Source organism: Plectropomus leopardus, chromosome 21 (genome assembly GCF_026936395.1).
Source record: "Plectropomus leopardus strain MGB_pleo_1.0 chromosome 21, ASM2693639v1, whole genome shotgun sequence".
In the NCBI taxonomy this organism is placed as follows: Eukaryota; Metazoa; Chordata; class Actinopteri; order Perciformes; family Serranidae; genus Plectropomus; species Plectropomus leopardus.
Genome location: NC_142196.1, coordinates 17346453 through 17372102, shown reverse-complemented (window position 1 = coordinate 17372102; position 25650 = coordinate 17346453). Strand labels below are relative to the sequence as shown.

The 25650-nt window shown below is 40.0% G+C and overlaps 1 long non-coding RNA gene across 1 annotated transcript in view; it reads left to right on the top strand.

Moving 5' to 3' along the window:
• Positions 1-25650, top strand: part of LOC148186047 (uncharacterized) — a 70339-nt gene that overhangs the window by 42876 nt on the left and 1813 nt on the right. The window lies entirely within an intron of this gene.

Here is a 25650-nt window from a genome sequence, read left to right as displayed (position 1 = left end):
ACATGCCTGCCAGCCCAGTAATTCTAACACAACACTAAGTGTTCCTGAAATGAGGAGACAAAATGCCTCTTTGACTCGATTCACAAAGATTGAATTTTTTTAGGAGGGGGGTGATAGGGTTGATTTAAGCCTAACGCTCTACAGGGAGTTAAAAAAATTTAGCTCGGAGCACTTTGAGGTCTTGTTTGTAGCTGCTGTAAATGTGTATCTTACACTTTCTGTCTTATTTGCTTTTCTTTAAATGGGGTTTGGCTGTCAGTTGGGGAATACATTCATAGTGCTTTTTCAATGCTGAAACTATTAGTTGACCAGCCGATTGACAAAAAACGGATCTGCAACTGCTCTATTTTGATAGCTGATAAATCACTTAAGTCATTTTTGAAGTAAAAGTGTCACACATCACCAAGTTTCAGATTCTCAGTGGTGAGAATTTGCTGCTTTTTTTCTCGTGTCATACTGCACTTAATGATGGTACAAAAATGAAGATTTCAGCACGTCACCTTGAGATTTAAGTAATCAAGTGCTTTTTTATGCACTTGCGCATCAAACCTAATATAAGGATCCGCATCAAATTGAGATGGCTCTGTTCAAGTCAGAGCTGTAGAAGATAAATATCATGATGTAGCTGAACATAAACAAAACAAATGATCCTATTTCAGGTCATGTTGTCACTGCTTATTTGCTTTGCAGCTCTAGTGTTGCCACCTCAGATTTAATGGAGCACCAGAAAGTTTACTCGTGTTCTCTACAAACTTTCCTTATGTTGCTACAGAAAAGACTATCTTTAGTTTCTGGTGCAATGATATGCACACATATGACTCAGCTTTCTATTTAAAGACATTGTTTTAAGGGGACCAGCTATGCTTTGTTTTATTTTCTGTCATAGATAGTGTCACAATGCCTGATGTTCACTCTAAATGTGTTTCAAATTTCAAATAATGAGGTAAATGCATGTAAACATAATCCCTGAGAGCAAAAACCTCAGACCGCTCTGAATACTCTTTTTCTAACTGTTTTTTCTGCTTTCAAGACAAGCTGATGACAGATTGTGACTTTATATGATCATCTGTTCCATGCACAATACTGCAGCTATTTAAGGAGACACATGAATTTGGTTTCTAAGCTTCGGCTGCAGTGATGGTGCATTGAGCGCAAATGCAAAAAAACCTTGAAACACTGAACAATCAGAGCAGACTGGACTTTTTTGGGATGGGGGCTTCAAGGAGCTTCATATGATACTCATTAAGATAGCAGCAAACCACGGTTGCTATGTAGAGTAACGGTGTTCTGAATGGAGAATCTGGTCACATTACCTCTGTGTTTGTTATTATCAGAGCTTCCCTGTTCATTGTTCTGAAAGTAGGTCTGGCTTCACATGCATGACAGTGCGTCTGAGTCCTATATATGTATCCCACTGGCTAGCTAATCGCTGCCACTCTGCACTGTACTCTCGGTTACTGCCGAATCCCAGCTCTGTAGTTGCTTAGTGTTCATGCAGTTAGCTGCCTCAGCAATCTCCATGTTGAGGGCTGTGTGCAGACAACCTCTGAGTCATATGCCGCATTCATGTGATGTCAGAAGATCGTTGTTTCAGAGTCGGGAAGTCGTTCTTCAAACTAAGTTGTGCTCATGTGCTTTGAGGTCATAAAGTGGGAACAGCATGAAAGCTACAAAGAAGAGGGGCTGAATTTTAATGCAAAAAACATTTTAAAGAAGAGGTTGAAAGATATTTCCAGAAGGCAGCAATTGCTACTCTCTGAATATCCTGTTGAGTTTTTTTTAAAGAGACAGGCACTAAAACAGAGCAATTCAGACAGAGGCTTAATGCAAGTAAAAACATCGCTGACAGTATGAAAAAAAACAACTTTTTTTTTAACATGAAAGCATGTAAACATGTTCTGAAGTATGAATTTGAAAATGAACATGATAGGTCCCCTTTAAGTCCGACTGTCATCTGTGAGCTATAAAAAATAAAAGGTATCATATAAAAGTATAGTATAATTATAAATCTGGACTTCACTTACTGTAATACATTAGCAAAAAATAATCTTTTCTTAAAATAAATCAAATCATTTTGGTATTATTCTATCTCGTTACTTGGGATATTGTCACTAAACTCAAAAAAGAAAAGAAAACAACAAAAAGCTTATTCTGCCTTTTCCAGACAGACTTAACAATAATACATATAATCAACTTACTGACCCTCGAAACCTTTCTCTTTAGTCAGTGTGAGGATGTCGTGTTTTTATTGGCCATGTTTTTCAAAGTGCTGCGATTGCTGTAAGTAGCATGTGCAGCCAATGTCTTTGGCCGAGGCGTCCCGTCATCTGAGCAGAGGCATCCCACTGACGTCCCAGGAGACACAACTTGAGTAATGTTCTCACATTAACAGGGCAAACAAGGGATACTCTTTTCATCGGGACTATTAATTCAAGTTCCTGCGGTTTTCTGGCTGCATGTTATGATGGATCTCATATGATGTCATTATCACAACGTGGTTCAAATGTAACAGAACAGATGATACAAGATTTTTATTTTTAAAATATCAGCCCAAGTGGTGGGGTAGGATCTTATATTTTCAGGAAAGGCATCTCTAATTCATTAGCGGGACAAGTGAACATCAGATGTTTCCTGTGCTTTGTTGTTTGTGATCCGTGTCATGTAATTAAAGCACAAAACACACCAAGTCAACTCTTTTGCAGGGCGTTAATTGACATCTTTTCAGAAAATTTATGTCAAGTCAGAAAAAAGTCCCAAATAAGCTGCACATTTCAACGTTGTTTGACATAAAACATGCACTTTAACATATTTGTATTTCTTAACATACTTCTTCCACAGTGTTTCAGCAAGGGACAATCGGGGCGTTTAGAAAAGGGTGTGAAAAAGTCTGCTGCCTGTGGCCAAAAGAATGAACTATGGCAGACTGGAGATTGTGAATAGGCCTTTTACAGGTCACAGAATCCATTCAGCCCACTGACATTGTTATTATCTGACCGTCATAGATGGGCCTAATTAATATTCTAATCATAGGCCTCCAGAACATTGTAAACAAAATTATCCGCTGAGTACCATTTGCTTATTCAGCCGCTCGTTGACTCTGTTAGTGAGAAACAACCACTCTGGAGAAAATTAACGCCAAGTAAAGGCTAACTTAAAGACAAGCACAAATCTCTTTTCATAGTGGAAATTACTCTTTTCATCTCTGCTGTGTTTTTGACAGGAGCAGAAAGTGCATCAAAAGTAAGGAAATAAATATTTAAAACTAAATGGAAGATTATTTTTGGCTTGATTATATTATTACAGCAGAATTAGTTTGGTTTTTAACAATATGGCATAACAGAAATCTTAAGTAGGTAAATAAATAAGTAATTTGTCCCACCTAATCAAGCTCAAATGAACAAAACTTCTGTCACTGCCAAATTGTATTTGAATGTGCATATTTAGATAAATCAGTCTTGATTAAGCGACAAGCAGTTATAGCTTTAAAAAATCACATTAAATTAAGATTGGGAAGTGTCACACAAGTCTTTAAACCTTCTCGCAAGTACCCAAAATATGCAGAAGAGCCCCTTTTGAGCTGAAAGTGATGATTGAGTAAATCGTTTCATATATTCTCGTCCTTTTATAAACAAAGCCAGTGATATAAAGAGATAGTTACATTAATGCACAAAGATCAGCCAAATATAAATTGCATTGGTGCCCAATATTGGATTCTAATAGTTTGTTGTTTATAAAGTGCCTACAAAAGCCATGCTGCAAATCTCCATCATTATTGTTCCTTGTCAACTTAGAGATGTCTCTCTCGGTGGGGTGTTGGGAGAGTTATGGAGCGTCGTGACGAAAGGGAGACCTGAAGTTGACAGACATCTTTTCGGGTCTCGTGACGGAGCTCCTTCAGATGGGAAAGTGAACAGACTGAAATGCTAATTTCCACACGATGATAAATCTGCGGTATGAAATTGTCGGTACAGAGCTCTCGCCCCGAGGCTGTGCGTTATTGCTTTATTCTATTAGTCAGTTATTACCAGCAATCACAGTCAACCCCCACTGCCCCCCGCACACAAAGCCCCTTTTACATTACATTTATCAGGCGTTGTACAAACGTTGAAAACATATGACGGCAGCCCCTCAGAGCTGGGTTTCCTCCAGGGCTGAGGGGGGGCCCTCTGCTGAGCGCGGGGACTTCCAGCTGGCCCATAGTGCATCTGTTCCCTGGGCTGAGCGGCAGTGACACCATGAGGGCCACTTCTCCATCTCACACATCCTCCTATAGATTCCAGATTTTAACTCGTGTTTATGTACATTTGAGGATCTCTTGACTCTGTTTAAGGCCCAGAGTCAAGTGTTCACAGTGAAGTGTGAACACAGCTGTCAAATATATGTTTCTGCTAACGCCTGCGTGATGCAGCTAATCACCTGACTATACACTTCTCATGGTGCTACCTCTTCGCCCAGATGTTCAGCCCCGTGCCCTCTCTCCACTTCCTCTTATGGGAGCAGCAGCCCGAGGCTATTTACATCACTATCTGTAAAGTAATTACCATACTGTTTTATATAATGCCGAGGCAATCATGGGGTGATAACATGCAATTAAGCAGTGTTCTCTGATTTGTACGCAGGCAATCTTGCATCACTGCAGCCCTTAAGATAAAGTGCCCATCTTAAAATGTCACTTTCTAGTGGCTTAATCTGATTATTTTCAATTAATATGCATGTCTCTCTATCCTGGGATTGCCGCTGTTATTGACATTGATAAATTGAGCTCATTTCGATCCGATTTTGGACCAGAGGCACTCCATTTGGGTGAGTGTCACCTGTTATACTTTTTCTCCACTCGCTTCTTTCTTTGTTTTGCCTAGAAATATTCAGTTTTGGGATTAGGGAAGTCTTGAAAGGAGCAACATTGAGGGGGCGTTGGGATATAATTGTTTGTCGTGTCATTTCTCCACCTTGCAAATTCCCTGGGAGTCCTGTTGGAAGAGAGCAGGCAGGCGTGGATGACAGGTGCCAGGGGGGCTAGGTGTTTATAGTGTCGCCCAGGAGAGAAGTGCCGGCCCGGGCCTCGAGAGACGCCGCCGTCTGCCTGTCTTACCCAAGAAGCTCTGCATTACAGCATCACAATCTCACAAAGCTTGTGAATGTCACGGAGCATTGAGGAAAAACAAGCCAAGAGCTGAAATTCTTAGATTTCTATGTTTTGCAGTTGAGTATACATTCATTTTGGAAGACATCTAATTTTCCAAACATTTAAATCGGAGCCGTTGTAGTGAGCAGGCTGCTTAAACGGGCAGGCAGCTCCGTCACATCTGAGCAGATTCTTCCATCTAGCCTGAGGGAGCGTGGTGCTCACCGTTTGAAGATTAAAACATCCACTGTCATTTCCTGCTCCAGTGGTTGCTTTCCCAAGAAGAGTGGAGATATGAATTGTATTTTCCACCCCCTTCAGAGCTGATTATCGAGAGCCAGCCTTTCAGTGGCCTCCATGTTTCATGGTGGTCTCAGGAACAAGCCACCAAAGAGGCGAAATCGGAGGGGTGCAGATCAGCTGTGTGTTGTATTTGTGTAAGCCATTGTTCCAACCAAATACAAAAGGTGAAGCATGGCTAAATCCTTTCTACTTCCCTGTGCAGGTCTTGTGTGTGTGTGTGTGCGCGCGCAGCCGCGTTCACACATCTTCCTTAACACGCATGTGCCTGGATGTGTTTTTATGTGTGTTGTCTATTGGCGCGTTTCTGAATGTGGTTGTTGGTTTGTTTCGACCCTCCATTTAGTCTTCCCCTTAGCCCATCAGTGCGTTGTCAGCAGCATGTCCAGTCCAGAGAAGGGCCCGGGATAGGACTAGGTGCCGTGGTGGGGGGCTCTAATAGAGCCATCAGTCAAGTGCCTGTCCAGCCGACCATACCACAGGGCGTTAGCGTTAATGCTGAGGCACATGGCGTAAGCGCTGAGGAGCAGGGCTGTTTGTCAAAGTGCATCCAATGTGAAGGAAGTTGTTAGTTAAGTGTGTTTGCCCTGTCACACGGCTGCATGGCTATCCCACCGGAACATGTTCTGAGGCTGCTTTGGGTTTTTTCTCCTTTTCATATGCCAGCGGTATTTCTGTGTTTTTTCCTTATAGAGTGACATTTCACAAGAAATCTGTGTAATTGTTAAAACACAATACTTACGAAAAGACTAAATCTATTAATCGGTTAGTTCATTGTCAACAGCAACTGGGGCAATCGATAAATCGAAATGTGACATGTTTTTTTGGTTCCAACATAAGGATTTCTTCTTTTCCCTCCCTTCTTTTTCTTCTTCATTTTAAATAATTGTAAATTTAATATGTTTTGAATCTAATTTCAGACGATTGGTCAGACAAGAGAATCAATATGAAGATCTTACCTCAACTTCTGGATGACTGATAACCATTTTCACTATTTTCTTAAATTTTAAACAGAAAGCCTTTAGATAGAGCAGGGGAAGCAACATGCAGCTCTTTAGCCTCTCTCCAGTGGCCCGCTCTGGCTTTGACAAAAAAAGGAAATAAATGACGATTATTTCTTAACATTTCAATTTTATATCACTGTCTTGGGCCTAGAGTGATTCTCAGATTCTCCAATAGTAAAAATATGTAGCCTTTATGCCAAAAGAAAAAAAAAGAGATATAAAATTTAAATAAAATGTGTGTCATACGTCTATGACCTGGTGCCTTTTCCTCTAAATTTTTTGCCAGAAATCAATAGCAGTGGTTAGTCTTGGGCTAGCTTTTGGACTCCATATCCACGAAAAGAAAAGTCTTGGAGGAAAATAGAGAATTAATTGTGCACAGACAGATTTGTTTGCTTTCATAGCCAAAGCTGCAAAGTTTATGTACCAAATAATCATGAATAGCCAACTGCAGAGAAGCCACCTTGTGGCAAAAATGGCTCTTTTGATTTTAAAGTGCAGACTGTCTCAGATGTGCCCAAGTCATGTCTAAGGAGCAGGACTGCATTAGCATTTGTTTTGACAATTTTGATTAACATGCATGATGTATTATATTAGCTCTCATTATGTCAGTGCGCTTGTTTGTTATGTTTGTAGTGTCTTGTAAGACCATGTGGAATGGGCACCATTTGGTGCATGACACTAAAATAAATTAACTGACTACCGACCTACTGAGTATCAGTTTCCGACCCATGATTTAGATGATATAAACTCAAATTATCTGTTATTGTTTAAAATATGCCCTTGGCTTATTTACTACCCAAATATCAATATTGATTTCAGCTTCAACAATCAATTAGTCTAAATAAATAATAAGCACAACAAGCACTTACTTATACAAACACATGCAGTGCCAACTAACTACTGCTGAAACCCACAAGTTCATTTTTATATTCCAGTAATATATCAAAGCTGCCAAAGATACCAAGCATGTCTGTGTTCAATTCACAGAAAAGTGAGTAAAATGATGCACAATACATCTAATATTTCCACTTGAAAAAGCCATAAAAATATTCAGTCTACCACATACCTTCAAATGCAAGTTTGAATAAGCCAACACAAAATATAAATGAAACTGTCAGACAGCACAAATTAAGATGATTTTAAAAAGCTTAAAGCTAGTAAAGTTGGAGTCAAATGGCAGAACTGGATGTTGAGGAATCAATATTTTAAGTCCTAATCAGAATTCAGAGCCTGTTTACAGTGTAGCAGATATTTCTTTGCTAAGTGAGTGAGCTGAAGACCTCTACGGCTATTTTAAGAGGTTGGCCCGAAAGTGTGTGTGCGCATGTATGTGTGCAAGCCGCTTCCTGTGTGACCTTCTGGAGTGTGAGAGGAGCCACAGTGAGACGCGCACCAACTCTGCGTGCAGCAACAGCCAACACTGCCCACTCTGCATCATCAGATCAGCATATCACTCCAGTTCTGCTGCATCACACATCATCCCTTGCCACATTATTTGGCTGTTTCTACATGCTATTTTAACCCTGACACGTCCTACCAATGCTCATTCCCCACCTCTTATTGTCTCAACATTTACATCTTGCGTAAATGATTAGACACACCATATTTGGTCGAGAGGCAGATATAGAAGTGCTAGAGATCAAGTTATTTCCGTTATTTTAGAGCTGATTAACATGATAAAACCCAGAGCATCAGTGTGTCATTTTCACCTCTATTGTTGTTTTTCAACAAATATAGATTTTCAGTAATTAATGCGCGAAACATATGTTGTTGAGTGTGAAAAATACACCGTAGATACATATTTATACTTGTTTTGTAACCTTCACAGAGACACCTTTTTTGACACCATCTACCAAAGTAAAACAATTGTTTATTGCACAGATTTAGAAGTTTTAATACATATCTGAGGTCATTAACATAAAAACTCTAAAGTATAGTGCCTTTGCACCTCGGGAGGCTGCGTAGAAAAAGAAACAGTTCAGAGAGACTTTACGGGAAATATGTCTGACATTCTGTACGGTGCATCTCGACACTTCTTTGAGAGGAGAGTGTTGCCTCGGGCTGAAATTGAAATGGTTCAGCTGTTTCCAATACAACAGCTCTCCTTTAGCGAAAACAGAAGTCGAGATGTAAAGATAGCACATGTTGGAGCATATAGATCTTATGTTCACATGGGACTTGCTGCTTGTTTAGAGAATCTCTGATCAAAGCCGCCCCTCCTGAGAATGGCTTTATTAGATTTCACACCTTCCCCCTAGGAGCTGGGGAGAAACACAAAGCATACTTTTCTACATCAATAAATATTCATTTATCCCTCAGATCAGTCCCTTTTCAAGTTTGTCATTACATTGCAACACATTACCGTTTATTAGGCCAGAGTGGTGACCGTTTTGACACAAACATTTAAAATATAAGCCTTTTAAAATCACCCCATATGTTCTGCCACCCCAAAAACAAACTCTCTACCTTCCCGGTGATGAACTGCTGTTTCATCAGCATAACGACGGAGGAGGAAAAGCAGCCCCGTCTTTTAATTGGCTGGGATTAAGTTTGGATTGAGAAGACTTTTTGGTTGAATGAGGTCTGGGCACGCTGCCAAATGAATAGAAAATGGTGTTCTCTTCCTCTCGACTGGCCATGGCACTCCCTCGTCATTAGGAGGGGAGTGCATGTGAGCCATTCCAGATTTGATTTTAATAATGCCAATGTCTTCATTTTGCCTCCCAGCCTCTTTAAATTGTTTTTTTTGGGGGGGTAAATGCAGTAAGGCCCCCTTTTCCCATTTAGGACACTTAGATAAAAACACCTCTCAGTTCTTTTGATTCATGCTCGAGGAGTATCAGGTGTGTCTGGCAGGAGTGTTTGAGGGCAATCCTCTGAAACTGAGCACTTGTATTATCTTCCATGAAATAGACTTTGCTTTCACTGAGGGGTGTTGGGATAGACTGAACCTCTCTCTGCCCTCTGATGATGTCTTATGGCAAAAGTGTTTCGGTTTTTTGATTGTTTTCTTAATAGCGATGCATGATGATATTGGCATGTTAACAGTATCAGCAGATATTGACTTTAAAATGAAATATGGGAATCAGTCATCATATCGGTATCAGTCAAATGAGCTGTTTTTAAATCAGCATCTTGGATATCAGCAAAAAATACAATACCATGTATCCCTGTTTGTTAAGATCTACTTAATAATCCGCTATTATTGCCATTTACTGTATCACATATTTAGCCCATAAGGCCTCGTGAAAGCTACATGGCGTTTGACAGATAGCGCCACAATGTCCCCATTTCACCTTTTCAAGTGCCAGTATTGTCAGCGCACAAATAAACAAACAGTGCTGCTTCCTGCGTTCCCCAGCTGAACCGTCTGGCCTGGGAGCTAAAGCCAGAGGTTAGCGCTCCATTTTCCTCTCTCCTCGCCACATCACCATGACAACGGATATAGAAATCACACTGTCTCCTGGGAAGAAAGCCTGGGTGACACCACACAGTAGCACTTTTGTGGTACATGAGGAGAGCAGGGTTCATTTAGGCGAGCCGGTCAAGGATGAGTATTCAGCTTTCTGAAGAGGAAAGATCAGGCTGGACAGAGAAGGGGGGGAGCAAAAAAAGGAGGCCTTGGTCAAAGAGCTGTGATGTGGGTCCAACCACTGAATTCAGCAGCCGGAAAGAGAAAGGTGACTGATTCATTTATTCTTAAAACAGCCAACAAGCCTGTTAAGAGTTAAAGGTTTGTCTGAGGGTCTTTAAAAACAAAAAAAAATCTTGTTTTACCTATTTTTCTCAAACTATCTGTCTTATTTAGAGTGTAACTTGTATTACATCATTCAAAATTGTCTTTTTAGCTTTTACTCAACTTCTATCAAGGGTTGTATAAGACATGAGAGGCCTCTACTGGCTGCTGAGGTCCTAACATCTGTCACATTAGGGAAACAAGCCACATCCTACACAGGGGACTATGACATAAGAGGCATTTGGAGGAAGACACTGTAAAATAAGCAGAACAGCAACGTGTGAAATGCGAGTGCAGCTGCGTTCAGTGTGGCTTATAGTCGTGAAGCTTATTAAAATTCAATGCACACATTGTTTGATGGATTAAATCTAAGAACTGGAAAGTCTTCTTCCTCTCTGCGTTTAAGAGCATGTGTCTAAATCCGTTCAATAAAACAGTCAAAGAGTTCACACTGTTCGGCGAACAATAAAAATCGATACCATTAAACACTTCTTTAAGAAACCTTAAGTGTTTCCCCAGAGGCCTTGTCGGTTTCTATGTATCATATCTTTTTACAGTCTCTTGTCAATAAAACATTCGGAGGATCTTAAATTCTTCATTACATCTCTGAGGCAGAGGTCTCCACACGTCTTTTTTCTCCCCCTCTCTGGCGTTTTGAAGATTCAGGTAACTGATAGATCAATAGACAATATTCTTAGAGGAGTGAGCGTACCTTTCATGCAGCGCTAACTTGTTTCTTCCTGCGCCCCAGGTGTCTGGGGGGCGTCCGTCCAATCAGAGGATCCCATAAGAAGCGGCCCGACCGACCGCAAGCCTGATCATTCGCTTCCTGAATGCATTCCAATTCCTTCACAGGCGTATAAGCAATTTTTACAGTAGTTAAGCAGAGGTGGAACTGCTTCACATAATCTCGCTTAGACCGTCTCCACTGTCGGCCCAGTGACAAATCATGTTAAATCCCAGGCTGAGCTCAAGCACGAAGTGGAATAAGCTTTCTTGTGGCGATAAACATGTGAGTACGGACAGCGAAAACACTCCAGTGATCGGTGTTATCCATCCTTTCAGTGCACCAAAACATCCTCTACACAGCAAGTCACAGCTTGTGGTAATGTGTGTTTAATTTGTGTCTGTTTTTACTGGACTTATTGTGTCTTTTTTTCATTTTTTCAGTGTAACCAAACTATAATTCAGAGCTAAAACAGCATGTTCTGACAGCGTCTACAGTATGTTCTGCTGAATTTGATCGGTGATGTTACATTGTGATCTTAAGCTACTGGGGGTCGTGTTTGGTGCGATGCCTGAGGGTGTCAGCAGGTCAGTTAACTATTATCCAGAGCGGGTTATTTGCCATTTTTTCCCCCCTCCTCTTTTACTAACTTCTAACCACTGGTCTCCAAGCCTAACTTGACACTAACTTGACTCAAGGGAGCAGCTTCAATTGTTTAACCTTAAGCTGACCATGACAAAGTAGCCCTTTCAAACTAGCCAACAGGCTTACTTCCACTACACATAACAAAGTTGAATAGCATCCAAGGCCAGAAAACACACCCACATAGACTTAACACAAATAAAGTGTGACAGTGACAGGAGGTTACATCACATATGAGGACTTTTATACCTACACTGTAAACATAAACAAGTTGTTTTGACTTATAAAAGTTAGTGCCTGGCCTAATGTAAAGTTTTAAGTTGAATCATTACATTTACTTCGACTTGTCCTCTCAGATTCAACCAACTTCAGTTTTTAAGGCAGTCTGGACACTAACTTGCATAAGTTAAAACAAATAGTTTCTTTTTAGGGTCCCAGACAAATGAGCTTAGCAAGATGATTTTGAATATGTTATTTAGTTAACAGTTAGTTAATCTGATGGAATATATTACAAAAAGAAACATTTTAGAGCATGTATTCAGTGCTGCATTTTCCTGCACTGGTACATATAATGAATATTCTGTTGAATCTTATCGTGTCATTCTCAACTGTGGCTGGTCAAAAGAATTATATATATCGATATTGTGATATGAGACTAGATATCGTCTTTGATTTTGTATATCGCAAGTGTCTTTTCCCAGTTTCAAAGGCTGCATTACAGTAAAGTGATGTAATTTCCCAAATTTACCAGACTGTTTTTGCACACTTACTCATTATATCCACATTACTGATGACTATTTCTCATAAATCACATTGTACAAATACCTGATGAAAGCACCAATCGTGAACCCCACAATACTGTTGCAATATTGAGATTTAGGAATTTGGACCAAAAAAATATTGTGATATTTGATTTTCCCCTTATTATCCATCCCTACTCTCAACTTATCTATTTAATATTTTTTCAAGTTCAATCTGTTCATGGAAAAATTAGTTAGAATATACCAAATAATGCCTGTAAGCTTTTCCTAGAGGCCAAGGGAACTTCTTCAAATTCCTTATTTTGCCCAACCAACCATCTAAATACCAAATATTGTCAAATTACAATGATATGACATCATAAAAAGCAACACATTGTTTTTAATCTTTAATAACTGCAAAGCAAGATAGAAGTGTCATTAGTTTTTACTTTGCAAGTAATCCATTAACTCTGTTTAACATATCGATGATTTGATCATGTATAATGCTTCTGTCTCTTTGCTCAGTTTTCCATTTCCTTTCTTCTTAATGTTGATAAAAAATATTTATGTTAGACTTTGGTCCTGGCTTGTTTTTTAAATTTAAGGTGTCTTGTAAGCTCATGCAGGCTGTACATAACTGTTTGCATGACAGTCATGAAAATGTAATTCAATCATTCATTTCACAAACATTTGACAAAAAATTATGTAACAATAGCAATATGATGTATAACTGAGAAAGACCCCAGTATGCAAGAAAACTAACCCCTAACCCTAACCCTTACAGGGCAACTGCAAAAACAGTATTTCAAACTTCTGATCCTGGGGATTTGCGTTGTTAATGCTTTGTGTACCCACAAACGTTGTTTTTTCACTGCTGAGACTGACTCTTGACGCTTCTCAGTCTCGGGGCCCTCTGAAGACCAAGGCATGCATCCCACCCCCAGCCTCATCACCCGTCCTCCTGTTCCCCTCCTCCCCTCCTCCCCTCCTCTCCCCTCCCTTCACCCCATCCTGTTTGAGCTTCATCAAAGCAAAAGTAGCTCAAGGATTGCTAATGCCTCAGATGGTAGCACTAGTCCTAACAACCCTGAGGTTGAGGAATTCTTTGCGGCACACTAAGGTCATTTTTTTTCCTCCTACCATTTTCTCTCCCTCACTTTCTCTCTCCATCTAACCCCCTCTCTCCCCCAAAATGCTTTTCTCTATTAATCAGAGCTCACAGCTCAAACTGGTCTTCAACTTCCTCCCCAATCCTCACTAAGCCTGTCATTTCTGGCTATTATTTACTTTAATGGGCTTTGGCTGATCCCTGGCGAAGCCTTGGATCTGAGAATAATGCGGCTGAGGGTAGCAGGCCCAGACGCAAGCGCGGGGCTGCCTGTAGATTAGCTATGGCAGATGGGCTTTACAGGGGCTTCCTGTGAGCAGGAGTGTTGATTGAGAGGGCATAATGAGAGAGGTGGTGTCCTCACAATGGACCCAGCCACCTCGCTGCACCTCTTGCGTCCAAACAACCTCCGAGCCCCTCTGCGCGCTCTCTCTCTCTCCCTCCCTTCCTCCCGCTCCCTCTCTCCCTCTCTCCCTCTGTCTCTCTCTCCTCTGTGTGGAAGTCGGAGTGCAGAAACAAGCACAAAAGCAACTGTAAATAACCATGAATGTTAATCCAGCATTAATTGGTTCCCTCTTAAACTGGGTGTGCACTTTCACAGACTTGGCTCCTGCACGGGTCATTAAAGGCATAGACCCCCTTTAATTGTTTACTTAACTAGCTTCTTCTATATTTCAAGAGACAGACTAATAAAATTGTCCATGGCTACAGTATCGGGGTGACCTCACTTGATTATGTTTTGCCTGAAAGAGAGATCTGAGCCGTGAGCTATGTGGCGTACTAAAAACTGTCCCCAGCCCCCCCTTAAAGTTTTTATTTCAACACTTTCTCTGCTCTTCAAAATGTAGATAAAACTGAAGCACTGCCATTGTTGTCACCTGTTTCTCTATACACAGTAGTGTTGACACTGGGCCCCGGGCCACACTGGGGCAAACACTCTGCAAACGAAGTGTGGAAAACCCCGCAGTAGTCCCGGGGTCAAGTTTGTATACAAGAGTTTAAATTTTGTTGCGTCCGACTCTCTCTGTCTCCAGCTCTGGAAGTTTCCACACAAGGGCCACTACACAATCCACAGACTCCAATTATCCCCTTCCTCTGAGCGCCTTAAGCAAGTTTTTCTAAACTCCTTTCACTTCGCTCTTGTCAAGCAATGAAAGAAAAACTAACCACCATGTCAAGAGAACTCAGCTGCCTAGCAACAGGGCCACAGTTTAATTCTGATTTGCTTCAGGTTTTGAGTAATGGGAATTGACAATGTTAAGCCAGTCACAAGTGTTGTTTGTCACCTCTGAAATGCAAACAAAAATGCATTGTTTTTCCAAAGTATTGGGCATGATTGATGTTTAGAGACCACAATGGCATCATTCATTTCTCCCTTGTGTTTTTGCCAGGATTGATGTCATATCTTTTCATGGCAAGTTAAAGGTTTTGAAGGAGCATGAAAACGCACAGCTTTTCATCTCGCAGCAGACGGCAGCGCGGCGCATGCATTCCTATAACTGGTGAAGTTTAATGATTCTATTCAGCCTCTGTTCATCTCACCCAGAAATAATTTAATAAGAAACTTTGGCCTTCAGAAGTCTCTGTGTCGTGCCACAATGGTCGCAGAGCGGACAAAAGACAACCTCAATACAACAAAGAGAAAGTCCTGAATATGAAAGCCTTTGATACCCCTCATTTATTTGTTCTGTGACTTTTTTGTTAAGATTTGCTTGTGACAGCCTTTGATGCTGAGGTTTTTGGATTTGCAGCTTGGTTATGAGAGCATCAAGAGAAAAAAACGTGAAAATATGTAATTTAAAATTTGGTTTGGAACAGAGAAAAAGTTAAGATCAGAAATTGTAAATTGAATGAAAAGTTAATTGCTTTGCATTTTGTGCACATTCTGTACTTTTCATCATTATGTGCAATTCTGATTTTATCATATATGATACTATATACTGTACCTACAGTATATGTGACATAATGCTATTTTAGGGACAATTTTTTAGGGCCACTGAGCATTCTCAAAGCTTCAAAAATCTTATAGTGTTATTGATAGATGTGTTATAGTAATTTTCTCTATGTAAATGCGTTCATTCAGTTTTATTTGTTCTTTTCATGTAAATAACAACAATCAGATTTACATTCAAAACAACTCGAACACACTTTCCAAGAAAGAAAAAATATTATTTGACCTAACCCTTTTCCCCAAACATATTTAAACAACAGAAATAGTCTGTCAGTTACAGTTACTTAACCAACACATACAGTGACATTTTTCTAGAAATTATTGACCCTTGGCTGCTCTGAAGTCATGTTTTATTTTTTTTACAGATTCATTTTATTTAAAGCAATAAAAATATTTTTAAATCCAACATTTCTTTAGATTATTTTGGATAGATATCCTACAAACACACTTTTTTTTTTTTCTCACAGACTCGATTGTATGATTTGGAAGCCGGTAATTTCTTCTGCTCCAAGGAGCATTTTTCAAAAGGCGCAAATGACACAATAAGAAAGCCATCCATCACAAAGGAAAATTAGTGTAGAAATAAATGGCAGTCTTTGCCTCTCTCTTCTCCGTCCCATGTGAAGCTTGGATGAATATTGAGGCAGACAGCAGAGAATAGTCAACAATAACCTCAGTGACATCAAAGGCCCAGACAGTGGTACTGGGGAAGCCCACAGAGGGCCAAAGACAAAATAAACAGTGGCTATGTCAGAGCCCACATATCTCCACCAAGAGCTCCCCCTTCTTACAACTGCAGGTCTTCAGAGTGAATCCGTGCTGTTGTATTTCCACTGACATCTGCAGTAGATTGTAAAGCTTAATCTTAAATAATTTTCTCCCACCTGGGGATAACACTGGTTTCAGTGATAATGCACCATCTTATCCTTACCAGACAATAAAAAAGACTTAATTTTCTTAATTGTGGAAAAACCCCACTGTTCACTATGTGTGTCTCGCATGTGTTGCCCTTTCAAAGAACGTTCCAGTATATGGAAATTGTAATCTCTCGCACGCATTTGTACACGGTTTCATTCATGTTGTACGAAATGACAATGACATGTATGTAATATCGGTGCAGAAGTCATGCATATGGCGCATGTAATCTCACAAGCTTACATCACAACTGCTTCTGCATTGCCTTTTCAGTGATCTTATCACAATGCATGATTCCATATTTACCATACAGCTGCTTTGATCAAACATGCATCATTTTTTTAAAGGTTTTGCAGTGATCAATGGTATCATTCAACACAACAGTAAAAGGAAATGTGGTGAGATGAAGTCTGTCACTTAAGTAAAAATAAAAAAAAAAAGAAAATGTATATTCCCACAAATGTATACGCCAGAGTCACATTAAGAGACGTCATCTTTGAGCATATTTATAATCATCATCATCATGCTGAAATAATCAAGAACTACACCACCACAACAAATAGTGCTTGGTGTGAAAAAACATATCTGATGTCTCTCAGGTTCTGACATTGTCTCAAATGTCTTCCTGCATCCATAACAAATGGCTCTTAGCACTCATGCCATCTGTCCTTAATGAGTCCATTTTCTCTCCGAGCCATTTCCATACTGTATTGTGCATTGCCTTACATGCATTTGCATAATTGTTCAAAGATTTTGCGCCAAAATAAGATATCCATGCTGGGAGTGAGTGTGAGAGGATGAAGCCGGAGAAGAAAGGAGAAGGGAGAGAAAGAAGGCAGAGTGAAGATGTTTGTGAAATAATGTGCAGGGAAAATCCATTTTTTTCCCCCCTCTAAGCCCCACAGTAACCTAATCAGGAGTTGCTTTATCTGCTAATCCACATTTAAACTTTAACCTGTAGGGGGGCTCTTTGTGTTAGTTAATGTAAGCATAAAAGCAGAGGCCGGCCTGAATGACTAATCAGATCCATCATACATTGTAAAAACTAAATAGCTTTTCCAAAAAGGAAATCAGAATTAGCGTGACTTCCATCTAAGGAGAAGCAGGGTAAACTTTAAATGAAACAATGGCCATATAACAAAAAAAATGGTGGAGTGGAATAAATTAGTGTTCAAAAGGCAACTTCTTAATCAGCTCAGCTGTCTGAGACAGACAGAAACGGGGATGTTGGGTCATTTGGTGAATGAAGGCGTGGACGGGAAGGCGAAGCTCAAGATGCAGCTGCTAATGGAGCCAAGTTCAAAATGAAATGCGAGGACAGGCGTATAAAGAGGGACAAACGCAGGCAATTTAATAAAAAGTAATTTGAAGGAAATCTTTACAGGCCCACAGGACATGCTGCAGCTAAGATGATAAATGACAGCCATGACAGATGACATATTAGGCTTTTAATATTTCAGTATATAAAGAGAATTAGAAGTTTGAGCTCAAAGCAGGGCGTAAATGAGATCATCCAACAACAATGGTTAATTCATTGCGGTATTTTGAACGTATCAGCTGCTGAAGTCGACTTTGTGTTGAACTGAAACGCCAGCTGAACAGAAAATGGGTGTTTTTGTTTCTTTTTAAACACTTTTTAAAACAGAATTTATCTTGATGAAGAAAAAAACTAAAAAAAACTATATAAAAGCATTTGTTTAATGTCTCTTAATCAACATAAACTATGAATATTCATAAAGGGCACTGAAACAATGCATTATTTACCATGACACAAATACTTCTCATTGGATCCTGAAGTCAATTACCTGTCACAACTGCTACATGCTAAATGGTGCAATTCACATGAGAGATCAAGAGAAATGGGGCTTATTTTCTCTCTTTTCACAGCATTAAACATCTGTTGACAGAGTTCACGTTTTCTCCTGTGGGACTGGCACTTAAATTTGTTTTCCTTCAATCCTACATTACATTGTGTCAAGACACTGAGCCGGTGTCTGTGGCACAACAGTGACATATGGAGATCCAGATATAATGCACATGATATTCAAATAAATGTAGGGATGTTAAAAGATGTTTTCTTTGTGCTTAAACCAAAACAACTTACACTTTTTAAAAATACATTATTATTCTTTTTGGATCAGACTGCCCTGTACTGTATTTATCTGTGTAAAAACAGGACTGATAATGCTCTCCAATTACAATAATTTTTCTGCTTTTATCCACCATTAACACTAAACACTGCTCATGGATGCAAAAGAGAGAGTGGATTAAAATAAGAAGAAAGAATAGCATGTCACTTTCCCCTTATCGATGTATCTAACTATATAATTTTCCCTCCATTAGAGAGACTGAGACATGCTTCTGTATCAGCATTATCATATCACACAGTAAGGCATGCCGTCAGCCCATTTCATGATGCATTTGATTCCTCTTTTTTTTTTGTCTCCTTTGCTCTCTTGTCCCTCCCCAAAAAATAAAAAAATGACCTGAAATGTAATAATGAAGGACCAATACATTCTTACAAAAAAAAAGCATAAAATTTGAAAAATACTACAAATTAAAAGCTCTGAGAAGGATTTTACACCTTTTGGTAAATTTAAAAATGTGTGAAGACTTAAAATCTGGAAGGAGTTAAGATATTAGTGTGTATTTCTGCAGCTTGACACTTTAAAAAGGCACTATTCAGGTGTAAAAACGCAGGTGGTCGCGGTTCATTTTCTAAAATTATACACAAAAAAACACAGAATCCTATTCTGGCCACACTTACATATAGCTGTATGGATTACCCAAACACTAACACAGGTAATTAGCTCCCTGTATGAGAGAGGTTGAAAGCTGGGGGATGCACTCAAGGTGATTATCATTTTTGTTTTAATAAAAGGTAGCTGGTCCCATGGTACGTATATGTATAGTCTATTTATGAATCATGGATGCTCCTAGGATACTAAATAAGAGCAGTCCACTGGAAGATTGTGCTGCGGTCTCTGTGCAGGAAACTATGCATTCTCGCTTCCCAAGGTCTGAGCACATGAAGGGGGCTACGTGTCCTCTGCTTCACTTCTGCTGTTATTGTCTTGTTTCTGCCAAGGTCCCAAAGCTCTTCTGTAGGATCTAACTCCATCTAGTGGCCCTGTGGGCTCTTTTCAGCGTGCACCCCATAGCACACTCAGCCTATAGCTCTGCACATACTACTTCACATTTAACTATTTCATATATAAAGTCCACCTTACAGCACATGTATATACTTGTACAATCCATATTCTTTCTGTTTGCATATCGTCTTTATCAAATCTTTATTGTTTTCTGTCTTTCTATAGCTGAGGCCACTGGGGTTGTGTTTCGGTAGGACCAGCTTGCCAGAGGCTGGGGGTAATAAAACAATTTTTGGAGCCAACACTCGGAGCCTACTAATAAAAGAAGCCATCTCAAGGGACATGTAATCTTTGCACATCCTCTAAAGCTCATTATTACCATAATACCACAATAAAGTTGTCTCTGTCATATTAATGTTACCCACTTTTTTTTTTTTTTTTTTAGAATTCTAATGAAGTTGTCCAGTCCATTTTCATTTAGCAGATTACGATATGTAAAGAAACAATAACAGAGGCCAAGGCTTTGCGACTGTAATCACGCAATTTACCACCACTCTCAGGTCTTATATGACAGGCCAATTTCCACACTTATTAAGCCTCTGACACACTTGAAATAATCGTATTAGCGCTTTTTTTGTGAAATTAGCCCAATTTCTGGGAGACATTCTTGAATCGACGTAATAGACTCTTATGCATAACTTGTGATGTCTCTATTGCCGCTCAGCACCAGGCAGGGGGTGGAAAGGCCGCTCCTTAGTCAGAGCTATCAGTCAAACCGTGCTCTCCGCTCGGCCTGCTACTGCACTTTAACTTCCCTTTTTTAAAATTCTAATCAAGGATGTGGTGCTAAATGATTTCATTTGCTCTGCTCTTAGAGATATAGAATATTTTCACACCTCCGGAGACTCCCTGCGGAGAAGGTCAGAGGCAAGTCTTGGACCTCTACTCCAGCGAAGACCGAAAACAACTTCCCCACTTGTTTTTCACCCGCTATGTTTAACATGGCTGACATTTTGCCTCAGTGCCATCGGTAAACATTGCCAAAGTTGCAAGCACGAAAGTTGCGGTGTCATAATTCACCACCGCAAAATGAGGCCGCTCACTGGGAGCGGTGGAAAGAAGAAACACAGGCACTCTGCTCATCGCCCCCCTCCAGTGAGGAATGTGCACACTGCAAACCAGCTCCTGGTTGGGGTACGCCACATCCTGGTACTTTTATCTTTAACCCCTGACCCCTGGCACATCTGGAAACATAGTTGGACTCAAACACAAGGAAGTTTTCTTTTCTCTCTGCTCAAAGCGATTATGGAAGAGAAGCTTTAAAGTTTTTTTTCTGCAGCACAGTAAACATGGCATTCTCAGAGCGGGGATGTTTAATGGCTGCACTGGCTATGAACTCTGGGATATTGACCGTTTGAGCGGTACAGTGAGCGAGCATGGGACACTGAGGTGGTGAGAAAACACTATTGTTCATTTTGGCTGGGTGGCTTCGAGACTTGGACGCAGATAAACCTCTCAGCTGGAGCTGGACGTCTTTGATGTCGGAGGATGATGATGTGGACAGCGAGCCGCAGCCAATGCAAACATGCCCAGGCGGGGTATCTTGAAGTTACACATAGAGACAACTTTTTTCCTCTCTGGATCAACTGTTTCCAATCAGCTCTTTATTAGTTCTCTTATTCCACACTGTTTTTGCTAAGTGGTATAAGGTGGAACATTCAGATCTTTCTTGCTGAGCGTTTTGTGGTTTCTTGGAGACGGACTTTGTTTGTGCATCCTGTGCATATCTACAGTACATATTGTCATCACCGCCTTACAGTAATTACATACAATAATATGCACGCAATAACAGTTAAAGTAAAAAATAAGACAAAAAGGTAAATATTTGCACCAAGGTGACATGAAATTACAACATACAGTTGCAGTTGTAATTCTATGTTACTTTGAAGTAAATATTTACCTTTTTGTCTTCTGTTTTATAACTTTTAATGTATGCACGTTATTGTATGTAACTTTCATATCTTCTTTTTTTCTTTTTCTTTACTAAAAGCCTTACCAGGGACAGAAGTTGGAAACTAGCAGTAGCTATAATATCTTCATATAAAACATCAGTTACAACAGCTGGATTGTAACAGGCTGAAGCTGTATGATGTTAATTTGCATTGTCCCTATCAAATACACTATATGAATAATTATAGTGTCTGTGTTTGGGCCTCTTTGGCAGCGTGATAATCTTTTTTCTGCTTACCTTCTCTGAATTAAAAAAAAGCAATCGAATTGGTTGCAGTTAGTAGAATAGGTGCATTTATTTATCATATTTTTATTATCGGTGTCCACCTTCTCAGCAAACACAGTAGAAAAAACCCAACTGTCCATCCGTCTCTCTTCTGGGACTTGTGATTGAGGTTATGATTTGATCATCTAAATCTTTCAGCAGAGATCAGTAACCTCTTTGGTTTTTATGATCATTGTTATTTCGGTTTTGATGGGGAGGGTTAGGGCTGTAATCCTGGCCGTTTAGCAGTGCTGACATTTACTGGAGGAATGGTTTTATGCCGCTGCCTTCTGCTGCTCGTCCAGCCAAGGCTGAGTTTTTTTAAAAAATTCATATAAATGACTATTTCAAAGATAGCAGCGGATTTCACAGTAATATGGAGGGACAAAGTGGAAAAAAAGGGCTGCAATAAAGAGACCTGATAGAAATAATGCCTATTGGGACTTTTTTTTTTAGCAGTCTGGTGACTGTCTCAGAGGAGATCTGTGAATTTTAATTCCCCATGAAAGTATTTTATACTGATCTTCCACTTTCTCAAGGGAATAAAGGTATCTCCATAGGTTCATTCTCCAAGCATGAACAAGCACACTGTTCACAGTTATTTATTTTTCCATATTTCTTCTATTTTTGTATTTTCCACTGACTAATCTTCCACAACTTTGAACATGACACCAAAAAGCAAGTGCGTCATTTGAATTGCCAATCAGTCAAGTTTGAAAGAAAACAAACTTTGAAAACAAAACCTCCCTTTCTGGTAAGATAAATAAATGTATTTAATGAGATATGAAATGCTTATAAATGTCTCCTCACTCCACGGTTAATTGCAGCTTGTCACCCTAAAGCATTCAGTGATATATTGCGAACACACGCAGCCAAGAGATTCTGTTTTCAGTGTGTGACTTTTATATCACATTTATGCTTCGTGCAGTGCTTTCAAATGTATACACTATCGTCTGTTTCTTAATTTAAATATGTATAATCATATTAATCATTCGTTCAGCATCGCACACACCGAATCACGCCCAGGGTTGTAGTTTTGCAGAAAATCAAAGCGGGCGACGGCATAAAAGCCTTTCTTCCCTGAGAAAAGTGAGCAAGTTCCAAGTAAGGCAATCGCCGCTGCCATTTACATCAAAAATTCACCAATAAAGTCAGTGTGCTGTAAAAACAGGCCATATTTTTACATCTGTGGCCCTTGCTGAGCGAGGCTGCGCAGGGAAGACCATTTCACACATCTTACCACCCCGTGGTTTCCTGGCTTACAGTCTCAGAGTCCATGTTCTCCACATTTTCCTGTATGCTCTGCCTCGTTAACTCTTACTCAGACCTGATAGTGTGAAAAGACATTTAACACTCTTGTTCCTGATTGTTATCTGTACAACTTTGTTTCCCAATTTACTTTTTGTCAGAAAGAAAAAGAGCCAAAGTTGCTTTTACCAGCTAATATCTGAACTTAAACGCTTGGCGGGAACAAAAGAATAAACTGCTATCTCTGAATTGATTTGGAAAGCAATTGTGAGGCATTTGATCGCTCATGCATGTGTTGGCTGTCAAGTATTTACTATAAAAGAACACGCCAAACGCCAAAATTTTGACCTCCCTCTTTCTGCAGATAAGAGAAAGTCCCGAATGCGATGGAGAGGAAATGAGATTGAAAGTGGCGCAAAATAAAAAAGATGACAGAAGTGCTGACTTCACAGCAACTCTTCCCTTTTTTTTTTTTTTTTTTTTGCATTTTTGCGTTCTATCAGTGGGAACACATCAGCAGTCATCAGAGGCCGGTTCACCACGCAAGACACGAAATCCAGTCAAGAGTCTGGGAGGCAACAGATTAGAGGAGGTCACATCATGCTAATGAGAGTCATTACTATCACATGATAGCCAAATAAACTAATTGCCGGCTTATTTACGAGACAGAGTGTCCTAAATCAAAAGGTTAATTACATCTGAGACAGAGTCCTTCACTGGAAATTGACCTTTATATTTCCTGTTTTCTTTTTCCGTCCTTGTTCCTCTTTTCTGTACCAGATACAGAAGGCCATACCCAGATAGAGTTGCCTGCTTGTTTCCTGATAAGCTTCAGGCGCAGACCCTTGCTTATTACTTTTTTTTGTGTTTTTCCCAGGAAGTGCCTGGCTGCATAATTAGCAAACATCATCAGACAAGACTTGGTGCCACCAAGGACTTTATTTTTCCTGAAGTTTCTGCGCCCCGAAGCTTTCCCCCAGCCACCAAAGAATGTTTGTTCTTCTTGAAATTAGATGGGTTTAATTGCTGTGGAACAACAGGAAAACACCCCCACCCCCCTCCAAACACACACACACATACACACATAAAAAGTCTAAGATCAGGCTGCCTAATTATGCTAATAGCCAATTGTTCAACCATGGTGATATGTTTACTGAGGGAGTTGATGTGTTTCCTTTTGCTTCGTCATAAGCAGCCTGTCTACGGGTCCTCTGTGAGATCGCTGCACCTGAAGGCAAGAGGACTGTGCCCTCATCCATCCTGCCTAACCCATTACCCTTGGACAGGGAAGAAGATAAATATTGTTGCAGATGCCTAACTCTCTGCAAATGAGATTTTTCAAGCCAGATTTATCAAGCCTTGGCGGGGTGTTTAAGGCTCCAAAACTTGGCCCTCGGCATGATAAAATGGCAGCACATGTTTCTGAATCACCCACCACAGTGTTGTTGCCAAAGGGTTATGATGATATAGTCGACTGCTTTTTTTCCTGTTGTGCATCATAGCCTCTGAGATCCTCGTACGAATCTTTCTTGATGCCTGTGATCTTAAATATTTTGGATAGAGTGGGATGCTAATCTGGTTTCGCAAAAGTGTTGCTTTTTTTCTGCTTTTATGACACAGTTTTTCTTTTATATAGCATTATACTCTTTGTGCTGAACGGAGATTTCTCAACGTTCCCGTCTCCTGTCATATACATCGACTGCTGTAATAAAAAAAAAGGTTGATTTTTCATTTTAATGCGCTAGCTTTATGGCAAAACTAAAAAGGAGAAAAACATTTCTTCATTAGTGTGTATGCAAGATATTGTTTGGAACTGAATATAGGAATTAATTTCAGGTTCTCCAGGTTGAATCAAGAAATATCTCCCACTCTAACGTGTCAGGCGCATCTGTTTTAATGGTGTGTGTTACACTGTTAAAATTTTAAATACAGAAATCAAGATACGCAGGAAGACTACGTGTTCTCCCATGTGTTTAAGCTCTAAATCATCTCCCATCAGCATCGGAAACCCAGATTTCTTTTAAAGCACACACAGCATGCGGCCTGCGCTCACACCCAAACATGCCGAGAAAGCATCGATGGGAAAAATTCATAGGGCCCGCAGTAAAAGTTGTGTATCCGAACCTGTTGCTGCAGAGCCCGCGGCCTTAACGACCCTCCGTGGAGCATCCCACGGTGAAGTGCCATATTTATGTTGGCAATATATGCGAAAGAATTAGGATCATAAAATTCTATGGCCACACAAAAGCTCTCAAGGAGCGCTGTTTTGTAAGGCCGGCTTTATTTATGCAACTGCAGGCTGAAGTCAAGTTGTCCGCTTTTTCTTACACAATATTTCCTTTCTTGCCTTTACCTTTGTAGCCATAATGAGTGGATAAGATTTATGGCTTAAAAATATTTCTTTACTGTTACCATCATCACTGAGTAATGCTGGTGTTTTGTTTCACCTATTTTTCCTATTTATTTTTTGGACCACTGATAGGAATTCAGCTGCACAACACCACACAGCAAGCGTGGGCAGTGTGGCGTGTCGTCTGCAGGCCATCACGCCTGGAGGACGCAGTGAGCTGAAAAACACACAGAAACGTGTCTTTAAAGTCTTTTTATTTCTATTTAAGTAAGAGTAAGGATCGTTTTTGTATCAGTATAATCATTGTAGAACTCAAGGTCAACCTCTGCTGTATGTGAGCAATGTAAAAAATGACCTCCTGCGCTGACTAATGATCTCAGTGTTTAAATTCCACCGGTTACCCATCAGCCTCTTGGGTGACTTGTGACACATAG